A 16,507-nucleotide genomic window follows, 5' to 3' on the forward strand; every position below is an offset into this window, starting at 1 on the left:
ACAACTGGAAAGGTTCCACTCAATCTCAAGTGAGCTATGGTAACCCTGTTGCTGAAGAAAGCAGGGGCAGACATTAATAACCTGAAGAATTATCAACCTATATCTAGGCTCACCATCCTGGGCAAAATAGTGGAACAACATGTGCTCAGAACCATCTCCCTGTTCATAGAGGAAAATCAGTTGCTTCATGTGTGACAGGCAGGTTTTAGGGCCCACCACAGTACAGAGCTGGTGATGTTAGCAGTGCTGGACGAGCTAAGGCTTGAGGCCTACAAGAAGAAGCCCTCTGCACTGATCCTGCTGGACCTAACAGCTGTGTTCAACACGGCGAACCATGCACACTGTTGGTTTGGATTCAGAATCTGGGAATCTCTGGTGTGGCGTATCAATGGATTTCCTCCTTCTTGAAGGGCCAGACCCAAAAGGATCAGCTAGGGGGCTGTAAGTCCAGTAAAGGTGCACTGTTGTGTGGAGTTCCACAGGGATCTGCACTGTCCCCACTACTTTCTTAACATCTACCTCCAGCCACTGGTGGCGACTTTGGCACAGATGGACTGTCGTATGTTCAACCACACAGATGACACTCAATTGACCCTCCGGATCGACAGCTCTCTTCAAGTGCAGTCCCGTGTACAGAACATCCTTAGGTTTACAATGAACTGGATGTCTGCCAACTCACTTAGAGTAAACCCAGATAAGACCAAAGTACTAGTGATCACCACGGAAGGTAATCCCTGGTCTAATCTTCTATGGCCACAAGAGCTGGGTACTACATAAGCCTAGGCAGAGTTTTAAAAAAACTCTGCCGTGCTACGTGAAGCTCCGCATGGGGCAGAGTGCGTTAGATGAATGTTGTACGCAATGGTTTTCAGTGCCAAATGCTTGTCCGCACTCTTCAATCATCGCAAACAGCGCACCGCACAGTGCAAGTGGGCGCTGCTTCCTTTCTGCCGCTCGAGTAGATTTTTACTTGAACAGCAGCTGTTTCAACGCGAACAGACAGTTTCTCAAGCTAGGGGTCGCGAGCATACGCGACCACTCGCAATGAGAAATCTGACTGCACCCGTTGAAAAATCTCACAGGGAGGTTGATTTTCCACGTTCGCGATTGCCAACTTGATTTTGACGATCGCAAACGAGGAAAAATCTCTCTGGGAGGTGGATTTTCCTTGCTCGCGCTCACCAACTTGAGGTTGATGAATGCGAGTGAGGAAAAAAACTCTTCTCCCCTTCGCAAAGCAGAGCTTTTTGGAACTCCCCGAGCGCCGCGTAAAGCGGAGTGCAGAAAACACCGCAAGCTCCACGAGCGGAGCAGAGTTCACCGCCCAGACTTAGTACTACACCCACACCAGTACCTGTTTTGAAGAGACTGTACATTTAGTTAGATGCCAAGCTTACACTGTCAAATCAAGTGACCACTGTGGTAGGGACTTGTGTGGGCCTGTTGAGGCAACTCAGGAAACTGGTACCCCTACTATCGCTTTCAACTCCTGATTGTGTCGCAACTGGACTACTGCAACACACTATACATTGGGGCTGTCTGACAAGCTGCTAGGCAAGCTGCAATTAGTAATGAATGACTCAGCGAGATTATTTTTTAAGCTCTCAAGACGTGCACATGCCACTCCACTACTGCATCAGCGTCACTGGTTCCCACTTAAGCAGAGGGCCAGGTTTAAGGGCCTACGTATTACACACAAAGCTCTTTTTGGTCTGGCGCCAGAACACATTAAGGACCGCCTAAGGGGATATGTGCCTGGTTGTGGCCTGCTGACCTATCCACGGTTTGACAAAGTCACCATGGGCGGACAAGCTTTGTCAGCTCTGGAATAAGTTGCCGGAGAGTCTGCGCAGGGAAGCCACTCTCCTTCCATTTAGGAAAAAAACTAAAGACCTTCTTGTTCACCCAGGCCCGGGGACAACATGAGCTCTGATCGGGTGGACTCGGTGATAAGTAACTGCTGGTATGGTTTTGTAATTCTCTCATAAGCGCTAAGAGGCCGTTGGTGATTATGCGCTATACAAATGCCACTTAACATTAACATTAGCAAAGTGCTTTGCGTCACTTTGCGTCATCCTATTAAATAATCCCCAAAAATCACTGCTTCGCTGTTGGGACCATACAAATGAATTAAAATCTTTAAAAAAAAATAACAGAAAAGAAATGTACAGGAATACGACTTGAAGCAGGAAAAATACTGCATGTTTTCTTTTTGTTGTCATTTTCTAAGCAAAATATATCGCTTTTGAAAAACGCTGCAAATGAACGTGTAGCAGAAGAAGTTGCCCTGCAATAAGAGATTGTTGCCAAGAGCAAACTGAAAATATAAACGTTTGTAAGTTCTTGAAACTGAAAAACGATTAATGTCACCCAGTGATATAATTGAAAATAAAGCATCTCACAGCCAGACCAAAATAATTAATAGACGGGTTGATTAAGCGCCTGCCCAGCGTATCATAGATGATTCTGTTAGATATTTCTGCATGATACTTCAGTATCCATGAAGGGAATACAGGTGAATCCTTTTCCCTGTATGCTGCTGCGTGCAGTGGAGGAATTATCAAAGGTTCTAGTCCCATGCAGTCCAGAAGAACAAGTTACTTACCTTCGGTAACGCTTTTTCTGGTGGATACAGTATCTGCCTGTGGATTCCTCACCTTGTGAATATCCCCTGCGCCAGCAACATTCGGAAACTTTTGTAGCAGTCCACGCCGATGGGGTCGAAGATGACGTCACAGAGACACGGCTCCGCTCGCGACTCCACTGACGTCACCGGCTCCATAAGAAGACCTCCTCGGCGTGATGACGTCAGTTCCGCCCCTTTTTTCCGTGCCTTCGAGGCACACGGACGGACTGACAGCAATATGTACATAAACAGCATACACAGTACACAATATGCATATCAACACACACAGTGTGGAAAAGAAACATCAAAGCACTAGAAATAACCCAATGTCCTTGACAGTCATAAATACATTTGAAAACATTAATAGAACTACCGTCATAGAGACACTGGAATAGAAGGATGGACAACGGGGAGGCGGGTGGGTCAGTGAGGAATCCACAGGCAGATACTGTATCCACCAGAAAAAGCGTTACCGATGGTAAGTAACTTGTTCTTCTGATGGATACATCTGCCAGTGGATTCCTCACCTTGTGAATAGATTCCACAGCAGTCCCCGCTCCCGGAGGAGGGTGTCCATCCCCCTATACCAGAAAATCCTGAAGGACGGAACGGGCAAAATGTCCGTCCCTCCTCACCTCAGAATCTAAACAATAATGTTTTGCAAAGGTGTGAAGGGAGGCCCAAGTTGCCGCCCTACAAATGTCCTCCACAGGAACACCCCTAGACAAAGCAGAGGTAGAAGACTTTGCTCTAGTGGAATGAGCTCTTAAACCCTCCGGAGGCTCCTTACCAGCTAGGGAGTAGCAGATCTTGATGCATAGCACAATCCATCTTGAAAGGGTGCGCTTGTGCACCGCACGACCCTTTCTGCAGCCAGCAAAGCCCACAAAGAGCTGGTCATCAATCCTGTAGTCCTTAGTCCTGTCCAGGTGAAAGCTCACCGCCCTCTTAGGGTCCAAGCGGTGAAGTCTCTCCTCCTCCTTGGAAGGGTGAGGGGGAGGATAAAAGGTAGGAAGGGTAATGGACTGCCCCAGATGGAAGGAAGTTACCACCTTAGGCAAAAACGCAGCCCTGGTCCGGAGAACCATTCGTTCAGCATGCACAGTCAAGAATGGGGGTTTTGAACTAAGAGCTTGAAGCTCACTTACTCTCCTTGCCGAGGTGATTGCAACGAGGAAAACCGTCTTAAAAGACAACAGTCTCAAGGGACACTTATGTAAGGGCTCGAAAGGAGAACCCATAAGATAAGTCAGTACAAGGTTTAAGTCCCACTGAGGTACAATAAAGGGAGTAGGAGGAAATTTATTCGTAAGGCCCTTGAGAAACCTAAGCACAATAGGTGACTTAAATAAGGACGGCTGATCCGGCAGGCATAGGAAAGCCGACAAAGCCGATAAATATCCCTTTACAGTGGCCACAGCAAAGCCTTGCTGGGCAAGAGAAAGAGCAAACTGCAGAATGTTAGACAAACGAGCCTTCAAGGGATCAATCGACCTCTCTCCACACCAGAGAACGAACTTAGACCACCTATAGGAGTATATGGATTTGGTGGAGTGTCGCCTGGCCGATAAAATAACATCCACCACATCTGGCGGGAGAGAGAAAGAATTCAGGTTGCCCCGTTCAATCTCCAGGCATGAAGGTGTAAGCTCCGGAGGTGGGGGTGTAGAACCTGCCCCTCCGACTGCGAGAGGAGGTCTGCCCTCAGAGGGAGACGGAGCGGAGGGCACGAGGAGAGGTGGAGAAGATCTGTGTACCACACCCTTCTTGGCCAATCCGGGGCGATCAATATAACTTGGGCCCGGTCTTGGCGAACCTTCCTCAGAACCCGAGGAATCAAGGGTATGGGAGGAAACGCGTAAAGGAGTCGTGAGCCCCAACTCAACTGAAACGCGTCTCCCAACGCCCCCTGCATCGGATACTGGAGACTGCAGAATGACAGGCAGTGCGCGTTCTCGAAAGTGGCAAACAGATCCACCCGAGGAGTTCCCCACGTCCGAAAGACGTGACGAACTACCTCCGGATGGAGCCTCCACTCGTGGTCGGCAGAGAACTGCCGACTGAGACTGTCCGCACGAACGTTCAGCACCCCGGCCAGATGATTTGCCATCAGACAAATCCGATGGTCCTGAGCCCAGGACCATAGACGCAGGGCCTCTCTGCACAGACAAAGAGACCCCACTCCTCCCTGCTTGTTTATATACCACATCGCGGTAGTGTTGTCCGTCAGAACCTGAACAGACTGACCGCGAAGGGAAGGGAGGAAGGCCTTGAGCGCCAAGCGTATCGCCCGTAACTCCAGAAGGTTGATGTGAAGCAACCTTTCCTCTGGAGACCAAAGACCCTTGATCTCCAGATCCCCCAGATGAGCACCCCACCCTAAGGTGGATGCATCCGTTATCACCGTGGCCACCGATGGAGGTAGATGGAAGGGCTTCCCTTGGGACAGATTGCCCTCCACGCTCCACCAAGACATCTCCGCTGCAGCTTCTCTGGAGATCCTCACAGACTCCCTGAGATCTCCCTTGTGCTGATACCACTGCTTGCGGAGGCACCACTGGAGCGCCCTCATGTGCCAGCGTGCATGGTTGACCAACAGTATGCAGGAAGCGAACAGACCGAGCAGGCGAAGGACCTTCAGAACTGGAACAACCGCTCCGCTGAAAAACAAAGGAATCATTTCCTGTATGTCGAGAATCCTTTGAGGAGGAGGGAATGCTCGACACACAGTAGTGTCCAGTACCGCACCTATGAACAGGTTGCGCTGAGAGGGCACCAGGTGAGATTTGGGCACGTTGATCGAAAAACACAATCTGTACAACAGCCGAGTTGTATCCTGCAGATGACACAGCACCTTCTCCGACGACTCCGCCTTGATCAGCCAGTCGTCCAAATAAGGGAAAACCGAAATTCCCGATCTTCTGAGATGGGCTGCCACCACTGCCATCACCTTTGTGAAGACTCGAGGTGCCGAAGTAAGACCAAACGGAAGGACCGCAAACTGATAATGTTGCGACCCTACCGTGAAACGGAGATACTTCCTGTGCGACTTCAGAATGGGGATGTGAAAATACGCATCCTGCAAGTCGAGCGACACCATCCAGTCCTCCTGATTCAGCGCCTGAAGAACCTGCGCAAGGGTGAGCATCTTGAACTTTTCCTGTTTCAGGTAAAAGTTCAGGATTCTGAGGTCTAGTATCGGACGCAATCTGCCGTCCTTCTTCGGGATCAGAAAATACCGGGAGTAGCATCCCTGACCCCTCTCCTGCTCCGGAACCACCTCTATCGCCCCTTTCTGAAACAACTTCAGGACTTCTTCCTGCAGGAGAAGACGGTGGTCCTCCGAGCAAGCACCTTGGCAAGGAGGGTAAACTGGAGGGAATTCCCGAAAGGGAAGGGCGTACCCATTTTCTACAAGATCCAGAACCCAAAGGTCTGTAGTAACCGATTCCCAATCTTGTAGAAAATGGGTAAGCCGGCCCCCCACAGGACCAGCATGATCCGGAATGTCGAATCTAGGGCTGTTTTGCGGTGGTGGGAGGGGCTGAGGAAGAGGAAGAGGAGGAGGAGAGTTGACGGCCACGTGAGCGACCTCTAAGCCTTCCTCTATATCCCTTGGAGCTTTGCTGCTGCTGCTGCTGCTGCTGCTGCTGGGCTGGTCTATAAGAACGAAAACTCGCCCTTCCAAAACCTCTGTACCTCTTGAAAGTACCTCTCGGCTGGGATTGAAGGCCCAACGACCTAGCCGTAGCCTTACTCTCTTTGAAGCGCTCGAGAGCAGCATCAGCCTTCTTCCCGAACAGACCAGACCCATCAAAAGGTAAGTCCAACAAGGTCGACTGGACATCCGAAGAAAATTCGGAGGACTTAAGCCATGCTCCCCTCCTGGTGGCAACTGAAGACCCCATGACCCTGGCAACTGAGTCTGCTGTATCCAAGCCACTCTGTATAACCTGGCGAGCAGCCGCCTGGGCATCCGACAGTACTTCACTGAAGCCTGCCCTATCCACCTCCGACAGCTTCGGTGCCAACTTTTTAGCTGAATCCATAAGCGCATGGATATAGCGCCCCAATAAACAAGTCGCATTAGAAGACTTTAAAGCCATACTGGCTGAAGAAAAGACTTTCTTGGCCGATTGGTCCACCTTCTTGGCCTCTCTGTCCCCTGGGACCTGAGGAAACGCACCTTTTGAACGTCCAGAACAAGCAGCCTGAACGACCAGACTTTCAGGTGAAGGGTGTGACGACAAAAACTCAGGATCCCCCGGAGCCACCCTATATCTCCTTGCAACCACCTTGGACACCGCAGGAGCCGAAAAACGCTTGCGCCACACATCCAACACAGGCTCCAATATTGCTTCATTAAAAGGCAACAGCGGCTCTGACACCGCAGTAGGAGAGTGCAACACCTCAGTCAAGATATTAGACTTGAACTCAACAGATGGCAATTGAAGGTCCAACAACTCTGCAGCCTTTCTTATTACAGCATGATAAGGAGCCGCGTCTTTAGAAGGTTCATCTGAAGGAGGAGTGATCTCCCACTCCGGAGACAAATCCAACCCACTTGCCTCCTTCAATTCGTCAAACACCTCATCGGATTCGACCAATTCTCCCTCTTCAGCCTCATCCATAAGATAGCTCCTCTCCTCCAGCACTCTCTGCGCCTCTCTCCTGGAACGGATCCGCACCTGCGGCGTCGGCGGCGCCGTGATCGAATCCGACGGCGCCGGCAGAGGCGTCGAACGCGGATCAGCTGGAGCAGCCGGCGTCGAACGAGGTCGAGTCGGCGCCGGTGAAGAGGGAAGCGGCGTCGATGTTTTCGGCGCCGGCATCTGCCAAGACGGCGTCGCTGGGAAGAAAGGCATAAACGGTGCTTGAGGATAAACCTGCGGCACTCCCAGATTAAAAGCCATCGGACCCATCGGACCCATAGGTGCACCAGAGGAATACATGGCCCGTGAGAACACCCCATACATCGCATTGAGATACTGCGAGGGGTCCTGACCTGGATTAGGGAAAGCTGGATACTGGTCAGGTAACACCGGACTCGGGCCTGCCGGCGCCGACGGTGGAACTTGCGGCGTCACAGACTCACCCGGAGCCTGATCATCCTCATCCTGGGCCGGAGTCGGAGACGGAGCCGAAGGACCTGCAGGACCTGGAGAAGCCATCGGCGCCGGAGAGGACGCCGGCACCGGCGAATCAGCCGGAGCCGGAGAAAACACAGGAGAAGATGGAACGGGAGGCGAAGCCGGAACAGGAGAAGGAGACACTGACTCCCTCCGACGCCGAGCAGGCGATTTAGACTTCGACGTCGAGGCCTTGTGATGAGACGAATGCCTCCTTTTCTTCTTATGCTTCTTGCTCTTTGAAGCATGTCCCGACGTCGACTTGGAAGCCGACCTCGACCTCGACCTGGATCTTCTTCTACCTCTTTTCTCCTTTCTCTTCATCCGGGCGATAAAGAGCTTTGCCTCTCTTTCCTTAAGAGCCTTTGAACTCATCTTCCTGCAACACGAACATCCTTCAACATCGTGGTCCGATGACAAACACCAAACGCAGTCGTCATGCGGGTCAGTGATGGACATGTGTTTGCCACATTCATGGCAAGGCTTGAAACCAGACTTCCTTGCCGACATTCTCGAAGAAAGACAGAGAAACTTCGGAATAAACACAAAGTAACAGGTAAAGCTACCAGTAACGATTCCCGAAATCCGTTGGCGTCGTCGGCGCGGAAAAAAGGGAACTGACGTCATCACGCCGAGGAGGTCTTCTTATGGAGCCGGTGACGTCAGTGGAGTCGCGAGCGGAGCCGTGTCTCTGTGACGTCATCTTCGACCCCATCGGCGTGGACTGCTACAAAAGTTTCCGAATGTTGCTGGCGCAGGGGATATTCACAAGGTGAGGAATCCACTGGCAGATGTATCCATCAGAAATGGTTTTTATTTGTATTCACTCTCATATTTGCTTTGTGATAATCAATGTATTGTTTAAATAGGTACAGAAAGATAGGGGGCTGAAGCCAAAACTAAATGTCAACTGTCCCACATGAATGGCAAAGCCACCCTCCTTGCACAACTTAAATATTCACACTCTTCCATAACATTGCAGAAGCCAGAAGAAATTCAGGGAAAAAAAAACCTTAGGGTTGGATTTGGAGAAACTCACACCAGAACATGGGCTTCTACTGGAATTCCCAAGGACATAATATCAAGCCCATTATCGCCACTTTATCGGCAGTTTTCTGCCGCTAAACCGGCGATAATTTTTAACGCCGTCCTTGATAATATGCCCCTGTGATTTTTTGCGATTTGCAATTTGAGAATCGCAAAATGCAATGTATGTAGGATTTGATAAAAAAATGCGAATCCTACATATTCCTTAATTGCGACTCGCAAATTGCGAATAGTAATTAAGAAATACCTAGAGGCCTATAGGAATGAATGGGAAGACATTCACAATTTGCGATGACCAAATAGGTAATCGCAATTTGCAAATGCAATTCAAGGGTGCCAAAAGGACACCCTGTTGCACCCCTCCCTGAAATATGCATGGGTGTGCGCCATATGGCACTTTGAAAAAAGCAAAAAAGTGCTTTTTTCTAGAAAATCACAAATTACCACCAACTTGAAGTTGGTGGTAATTTGCGATTCCTTAAGGCCAAACAGCAAATTTCTGGTGCTTCCAGAATTGCATTTAAGGAATCGCAATTATCAATTCCTTAATTGTATTCGCAAAATAGAGAATCGGAAATTTTGCGATTCTCTATTTTGCGATGGCCTTTTGGGATGATACATCCCAATAGGCTTTTTCCCATTCGCAAACAGGCCGGTTCTGAGAATCGGCCCGTTTGCAAACAGGAAAAAGGCTTCATACATATGGGCCTATGTTTCTGCCTCTTTCCCTTAAATGTTTCATCTGTTTCTTCCTTCAGCATTGGCGCTGAACCAATCGAGATTGTAAACGAATACATCAGAATGTTACCAAATAGCAAAATGGGTTTAGAAACCAATAACAAATCGCTATGTGTAAGGGGCATGTTGAGGGCGTCTCATTCAGATCGTGATTTGTTAAAATATTCATCAATGTTTTCCTTTCAATACCCAGTCCCAAAACATTGAAATTCTACAGTCACCTTAAAGGGTTTGTGTTAGACCTGGCATCCTTAGGGTGGTCTTCCCCCAATCTTTTTGCTTTTAACCTCCATGTTAGGGTTATGAGCACTTTCCCACTGCTGATCAGTAACTGCTGTATTTAATTTACTTGCAAGTCCCTTGTAAAGTGGTATGCCATTTAACCAGGGCCTGTGAGTTAAATGCTAATAGTGGGCCGCAGGACTGATTGCGCCACCCACAGAAGTAGCCTTTCAAACCTGTCTCAGGCCTGCTAGTGCAAGGCCTGTGTCTGCAGTTTACTGCCACTTCGACTTGGCATTTTAAACTATTTGGCAAGCCTAAAACTCTCCTTTCATGATATATATGCCACCCCTAAGGTATAACCTAGGTAGCCCTAAGGGCAGGGTTCCAAGTAAGTAAAAGGTAGGACAACGAACAGTTACATTTGTTTTTCACTACTGTGCGGCCTACCTCTCTCATACGTTAGCATCAGGAATTCCTTAATATATTTTAAGCTGTAATTCCTGATCATACAGGAGTAGCTTTTCTATGTTTCATATCTTTAACATGGCGATGATAAATCCTCCTTACTGGTGAAGTTGGATGTAATATTACTGTTTTAGAAATGCGACTTTTAGAAAGAGGACATTTCTTTACACTTACTGCTCTGTGTGGCTGACAGTCTTTCTCCAATACATGTCTGGGGTTGGTGACAGCTACACTTTGTGCATTCTATCTAGACAATCCAAAGACAGGAAGGATAGGTTTATCAGAGTACCCCTCTGAATACATCTGCATTCTGATGGCCTTGCGTAGGCTGAATGGAAGGGCTAATACTTCACTTTAATCAAGAGTGTCCTGTCCCTAAACAAAGGGTTGATTTACCCCCAAAGATAGCCCGGTAGGCAGGGCTGAGAACAAAAGGGAACCTCTGCACTTGAGAGAGCTGCTTTAAAGGCGACACAAAAGGCAATTTTGGGTATAACTATTGGGTCTCTGATCCCCTCAAATCAGACACCACTGGACTGGTAAACAAAACTCTGCCAGAGGAGCTGTTGTGGTGCATAAAGGACTCAACTGGACCGCTGATCTGGAATGACTGGTTTTCTGTTTGGTGCCCTTTTGCCTGCTGTTCCCTGACTTTGCTGGACTCTGCCTCCCTTCCAAGTTTTCTCCAACTGCTTGTTGGCTTGCTTCCTGTTACTGGGGATTCAGGGATACCAAAGTCTCTAGCCCTTTTCCTATGCCTGGCTCACTGAAAGTAGTCCAGATATTTGCAACATGGATTTTGAAGCATCTCTTGTCTCTGGGTAGCAGAACCGGTGTATCAACCCCGTTGCGGGGGAAGAATTTGTGCATCATATCAGAAGAAGTGCTTTGCCCTCTGAAACTGACGCTTCATACAGCGTATCACCTATTCTGCAGCTTAGTGAGATCGTCGCATCCCCTCAACTGCGTGGAGAAACTTGAAGCATCGCGTGATGCCACTGGGCTCCAGCACTTGTCTACGGAACCGATGCATCCCCATCACCACATCGAGAAGATCAATGCATCGCTCGACTTTGGAACCCGCATCGACACATCTCACAACGCATCTTGCTGATGTGACCATTTATGGTACTTTGTTCATTAGGGCCTGTGTGGGTTCTGTAGCCAGCCAGTGCTCTATTGTAGTTGGCCCGAACTTTGACTATCCCAGTCCAGCCCAGCAATTTTATCGCTCTTTGCTACTCAGTGCTACACTGCATTTATTCCTCAAAAATTCAATATCTCAACTTCTATATATTGGATTTTTTTCGTTTTGGCCTTGTTTTGTTTAGAATATAATAAACTATTTTCTAAACCTGTTTGGGGTCTTTTCATGGTGTATGGATTGGGTTACTGTGTGTGTGTGTGCGTGTTTGTGTTGCACAAATACTGCACAGATTGCCTCTTTAGATTAGCCTGACTGCTTTGTGCCAAACTACCAGAGGGTGAGCACTGCAAATCTCTAATGTGTACCTGACTCAGGCAGACTAGGATTATGGTTCCTGTTTGTACAGGGTGCATACTCTGACAACCAGAAACCCAATTTCTAAAAACTGGTGATCAGCGATGAGAATAGGATCTGTGTTTCTGCAATACCATATAGTAACACATTGTTCACTAGAACTTTATACCAAGATCATTTCAAAACTTTTTCATGTCTCCCTAATTGGCCTTTTCATCATCATCATCATAATTTTTTTATTTTTTGATTACTTAAAATCATTACAAACCCCCCCCCCCCTCCAGAACAGATAAAATATTACGATGAACTAAAACCGTAATGTTCTGAGTAAAATCCACATCACTTATCAGCAAGATTTAAGTTTAAAAACGCTTACATTAGCAACTGTAACTTAAAACGACAGAAAAAAGAAAAAACCGTTGGGGATGCTGGTGATCTCGTTAAACTGCTATTGTTTTGGATCTCCATCAGCTTGCCGTAAAAGTCTGCTGACTATATTCATGTATTTAATTCCACGGCATGTCAGTATAGTCGATGTACCCTCTAGCCAGCAAATCACTGCTTGCCTACTGGAGCGAATGTTCAGCTCATTGAAAATAGATTTCAAGTGTAGTCTCCTTTGGTCTAAAACGGTGGTACAGGCACATATTAGGTGGATTAAAGTTTCCTTTTTATAACCACATATTCTGCAAGACTCTGTTTTAAATGGCGTTTTCCATTGTGGGTATAAATCCTTAGCCTCATGCACACCCATTCGATACTTTAGAAAGCTTATTTTTAACTGCGAGTTAAAATGGGTGGATAAATATGGTTGTGGCCTCAAAAGTCTGTAGGGGTTTATAACTGTCCACCCGTGCCGCCGCTTGGAGAGCGCTTGTTTGTCAGCACACAAGGATTTCTTTTTAGCTGCGCTATTTACTATTTTGCCAAAGCTTCCTCTGTCCAACCCGTTGGCCCATGCTGCTTGTAAGTCCATCTCGGCCAAGGACTCTCTCAGAAAGCTTCCCCAGGAGTTCGGTGTTAATAAATCCCCCTGGAGCTTAATTTCTTCCCAGCATAAGCTATTCAAGGTATCCGGGTCAGAAGAGCGGAGCGTATGGCAAAGTTTAATAAAGCAGCTCATTCCTCGGAATTTCTGGTGCTGGAGGCCGAATTCCAGTCTAACCTGGGAGGGCGAGGCAGATTTAGGCAAATCGAAAACTGCTTTATAGATCTTTGTCTGCAGTATATTCAGTAAAAGCGCTTCTATGCCGCACCAAGGAGCCAGGCCGTAGGACAAACAAAGTTGTATTTGGGCTGCCATTACTTTAAGCAGATGAGAGAAGTTTGGGCAGTCCATCTTTTTGCGTAGTAATTTATATGCATAAATTAATGACTGTGCCTTTGCTTTTAGTACCAGTTTATGTTCTTTATGGGTTGCACCCTGCCCAATCGGTACGCCCAGATATTTGTATGAGCTAACTTCCTCAACAGTTGCTCCCTTAGCCGTCCATTTGAACTTAAGTTTCTTGCGATCCACTAGGCGCACTATTTTTGTTTTCTCTTTATTTAGCTCCAATTTTTCCTTGTCCAAGTAGGCTACAAGATTGTTTACTGATCTCTGTAGGCCGATGGGAGTTTGGCTCAACAGAACTATATCATCCGCATATTGTAATATGGCAATTGGCTCGTTGACCATTTTCGGGGGTGTGACTCTGGTTTTTCAATGTAAGGTGCGATGTCGGATAAAAACAGATTGAATAGACTGGGGGCTAAAACACAACCTTGTTTTAAACCGCTTTGCGTCTGAATACTTGCAGTTGTACTCAACCCGTCGCCCAACTTAACTCTTGCCCAGGTATCCGTATGCAAGGCAATTAAGGCGTTGAGCATTGTGGTTGGCAGGCCCCATTCTTTAAGTTTCTTCCATAGCTGGCTCCTGCTCACTCTGTCGAATGCAGATTTGATGTCAATAAAGCAGGCGAACAGCCGGAGATCCCTTTTTTGGGCTTTTTCTGTTAAAAGAGCAAGGGTTACAAGATTAGTTATAGTACCCATACCTTGCCTGAAACCTGTCTAAAACTTGGGGATTATGTTTTTTTCCTCCATCCAACATTTCAACTGCGTTAACAGGCACGAGGCATACAAGTTTGCTTCCACGTCGATCAGTGAAATTAGTCTATAATTCCCAGGCTTACAGTGGTCTCACTTTTTGAATATGGGGTGGATGAGGCTCCCCCTCCAAGAAGCCGGGATATTAGATTGGTTATAAATCCCATTGAAAAGTGGAGTAAGGTATGAGGACCAAAACTCTGGGTCATTCTTAAAGAAGGCGTTAGGGATACCATTGGGGCCAGCCGCTCCCTCGGGTTTGAGTTTCCGTATAAGCACTCTTAGCTCGTTCCCATTTGTCAAGGTGTTTATCCCGCAAATGGTTGGCGCTGTTTCTAATGAGCTATCTTCCATGTGTACTGGGATGATAGAGTCTTTTGTTACTTTTTGAACTTGGTCTTCCCCAAGGGACTCTCCGACAGGTCCCGTCCCTGCCTTATTGTACAATGATTGCACATGTTTGGTCCAGATGTCTGCTCCAATTCCTGCTTCTTGCAGCAGTTTTGGGCCAGTTGACAACATGTTGATTATGCCCCAAAACTCGCTGCTGTTGGGCTTTTTACTAGCGGATAATAATTTCAGCCAAATGGATCCTTTATACGCTATTTTTGCCTTCCACAGGATCCTCCTGTAGGTGCACCTCAATGCATGCAGCTTCGTTTTTTCTATTTTAAATCCCATTTTTCCTGCTTGTAATAGCAGTTGCACTTCTCTTGCAATTGCTCTTTTTTGTTTTCTGAGGGCTTGATTGAACCAGGGATCTTTTCTGGTCACCGTTCTTGGGGTACGTCCCAGGAAGCCGGGAATTTATGAACTAGGAGATGAGCCAATTGCTCCCAAGATTTAACACAATCCTTTTCTTCTTTACGGCCCTGTTTAGCCACGAAAACCTTAACTGTCTCTTGTATGGCTTGGGGTACCACTCCCCGCCATTTTAGCTTTCGGAGATTACATTTTTCTGGCAGTTGCAAGATTGATTAAATTTTTTGTGCAAAATTGACTTTTTTGGTCATGTTTAGAACGAGAGGCAAATGGTCGCTTTCGGCCCTTGGAATAATACGGAGTTGATTAATTTGTGGGAGCAGGTTATTACTAGAGATTATAAAGTCTATCGTTGAGGAAGTTTTTCCACTTAAGTATGTTGCGGCTGCTGGGTCGTCCCCCGTGACTTTTCGGTTCAAAATTGTCAAGTCAAGTGTGTCTAGGTTATTCACAAATGCTCTTGTTCCCTGGGTGGCTTTTCTTTTACTTCCCCACTGTTTAGCTAAAAGGTTGCTGTTAAAGTCTCCTGAAATTAATAATTGACAGTTCTCATGGCTTCTCTGCGTTGATGTTATTAATTTAGTTAGGGTTGTGTATTTTCCCTTCTGCACTTTTCTTTCTGGGTGGATATAAACATTGATTAGTAGAAGTTGCCAGTTTGTTTCATTGGGTGTCTGATTACTACTTAGTTTGGTCATTTGGATCCAATTGACCCCAGAATCTAATATTTCCGTTACCCAGTTCAGTTTATGTGAAATAAACGTTGATAGGCCCCCTCTCGCATTTCCAAAACGTGAGTATCTTTCTGCCATACAGTGATAATCTATGAATCCTGGATTTGGACTTGCAACCAAATTCCAGGTTTCCTGGAGCAGGATAATACCGTGTTGGATCATAAATGATTTTGTTTCTTGGTCTTGCCCCGTATTGTTAAATCCGTGGACATTCCACGAACAGAGCGAGATGTTGACTTTACACGCGACTTCCGTGGCCTTTTGTTTTTTGCTGCTAAACCATGTCCCAAACTGGAGAAATATGTTATGTTAATAACATTTTTGAGTGCACGAATACCCAGAGGTGTCTTGGCGCTAAGACAGTGGTAAGCCCAGGAAAAAAGCAACTAGTTCTGAAAAAGCCATGTTTTAAGGTCCTTACTGAAAGTGGTGAGTGAGCAAGCGTTTCTGATATCAAATGGCAGCTTATTCCATAATTTTGCTGTGCCGTACGAGATACTACGGCCAACCCCGCATGAGGTTTGGATGCTTGAAACCCTCATGAATCTGGCGCCTGAAGAGCGTAGTTGTCTGGCTGGGTTAAACCAGGAGAAAAGACTTTTGAGAAACATTGGTCGGGTGTTGTTCAAGGCCTTGAGGGCTAGGCATCTTGCCTTAAACTTAATACGCTACGCCACCGGGAGCTAGTGAAGTCTTCGAATTTCCTTGGCTACAGACTCGTATTTAGGGACAGTTTGTAGTAGTCTTGCGGATGCGTTTTGAATCATCTGAAGCTTTTTTAGATATTGTTTCTGCATTTTTAGGTAGAGTCTGTTGCAGTAGTCTAACTTTGACTGCACGAGTGTAGTCACTACCGTCCTTTTGGAGTTATCAGGAATATAAGGTAGAATCTTCTTCAATTTCTTGATCAGAAAATGGGAGGTAGACACGATGGCATTGGTCTGCTGAGATAAGGTGAGTTTATTATCAATCAGCACCCCCAAGTTTTTCACCTTCTGAACTGGTTTTGTTAGTTCCCCCATTTCCGCTGGCCACCAAAGATCATCCCATCTGGGTTACAGATTCCCAAAGATCACCACTTCGGTTTTCTCGGAATTAAGCCTGAGACAGTGGTTTCCCATCCATCTGTTTATTTCCATCATACAGTTTTGAAACTGCAATGATTGGGAGACTAGAAATGTATACGCTG

The 16,507-nt window shown here is 46.9% G+C and overlaps 1 protein-coding gene across 1 annotated transcript in view; it reads right to left on the minus strand.

Annotated features, from left to right (window-relative positions):
- Positions 1-16,507, minus strand: part of LOC146822325 (uncharacterized) — a 670,174-nt gene that overhangs the window by 65,888 nt on the left and 587,779 nt on the right. The window lies entirely within an intron of this gene.

This window comes from Triturus cristatus, chromosome 6, assembly GCF_964204655.1.
Source record: "Triturus cristatus chromosome 6, aTriCri1.1, whole genome shotgun sequence".
NCBI classification, from domain to species: domain Eukaryota; kingdom Metazoa; phylum Chordata; class Amphibia; order Caudata; family Salamandridae; genus Triturus; species Triturus cristatus.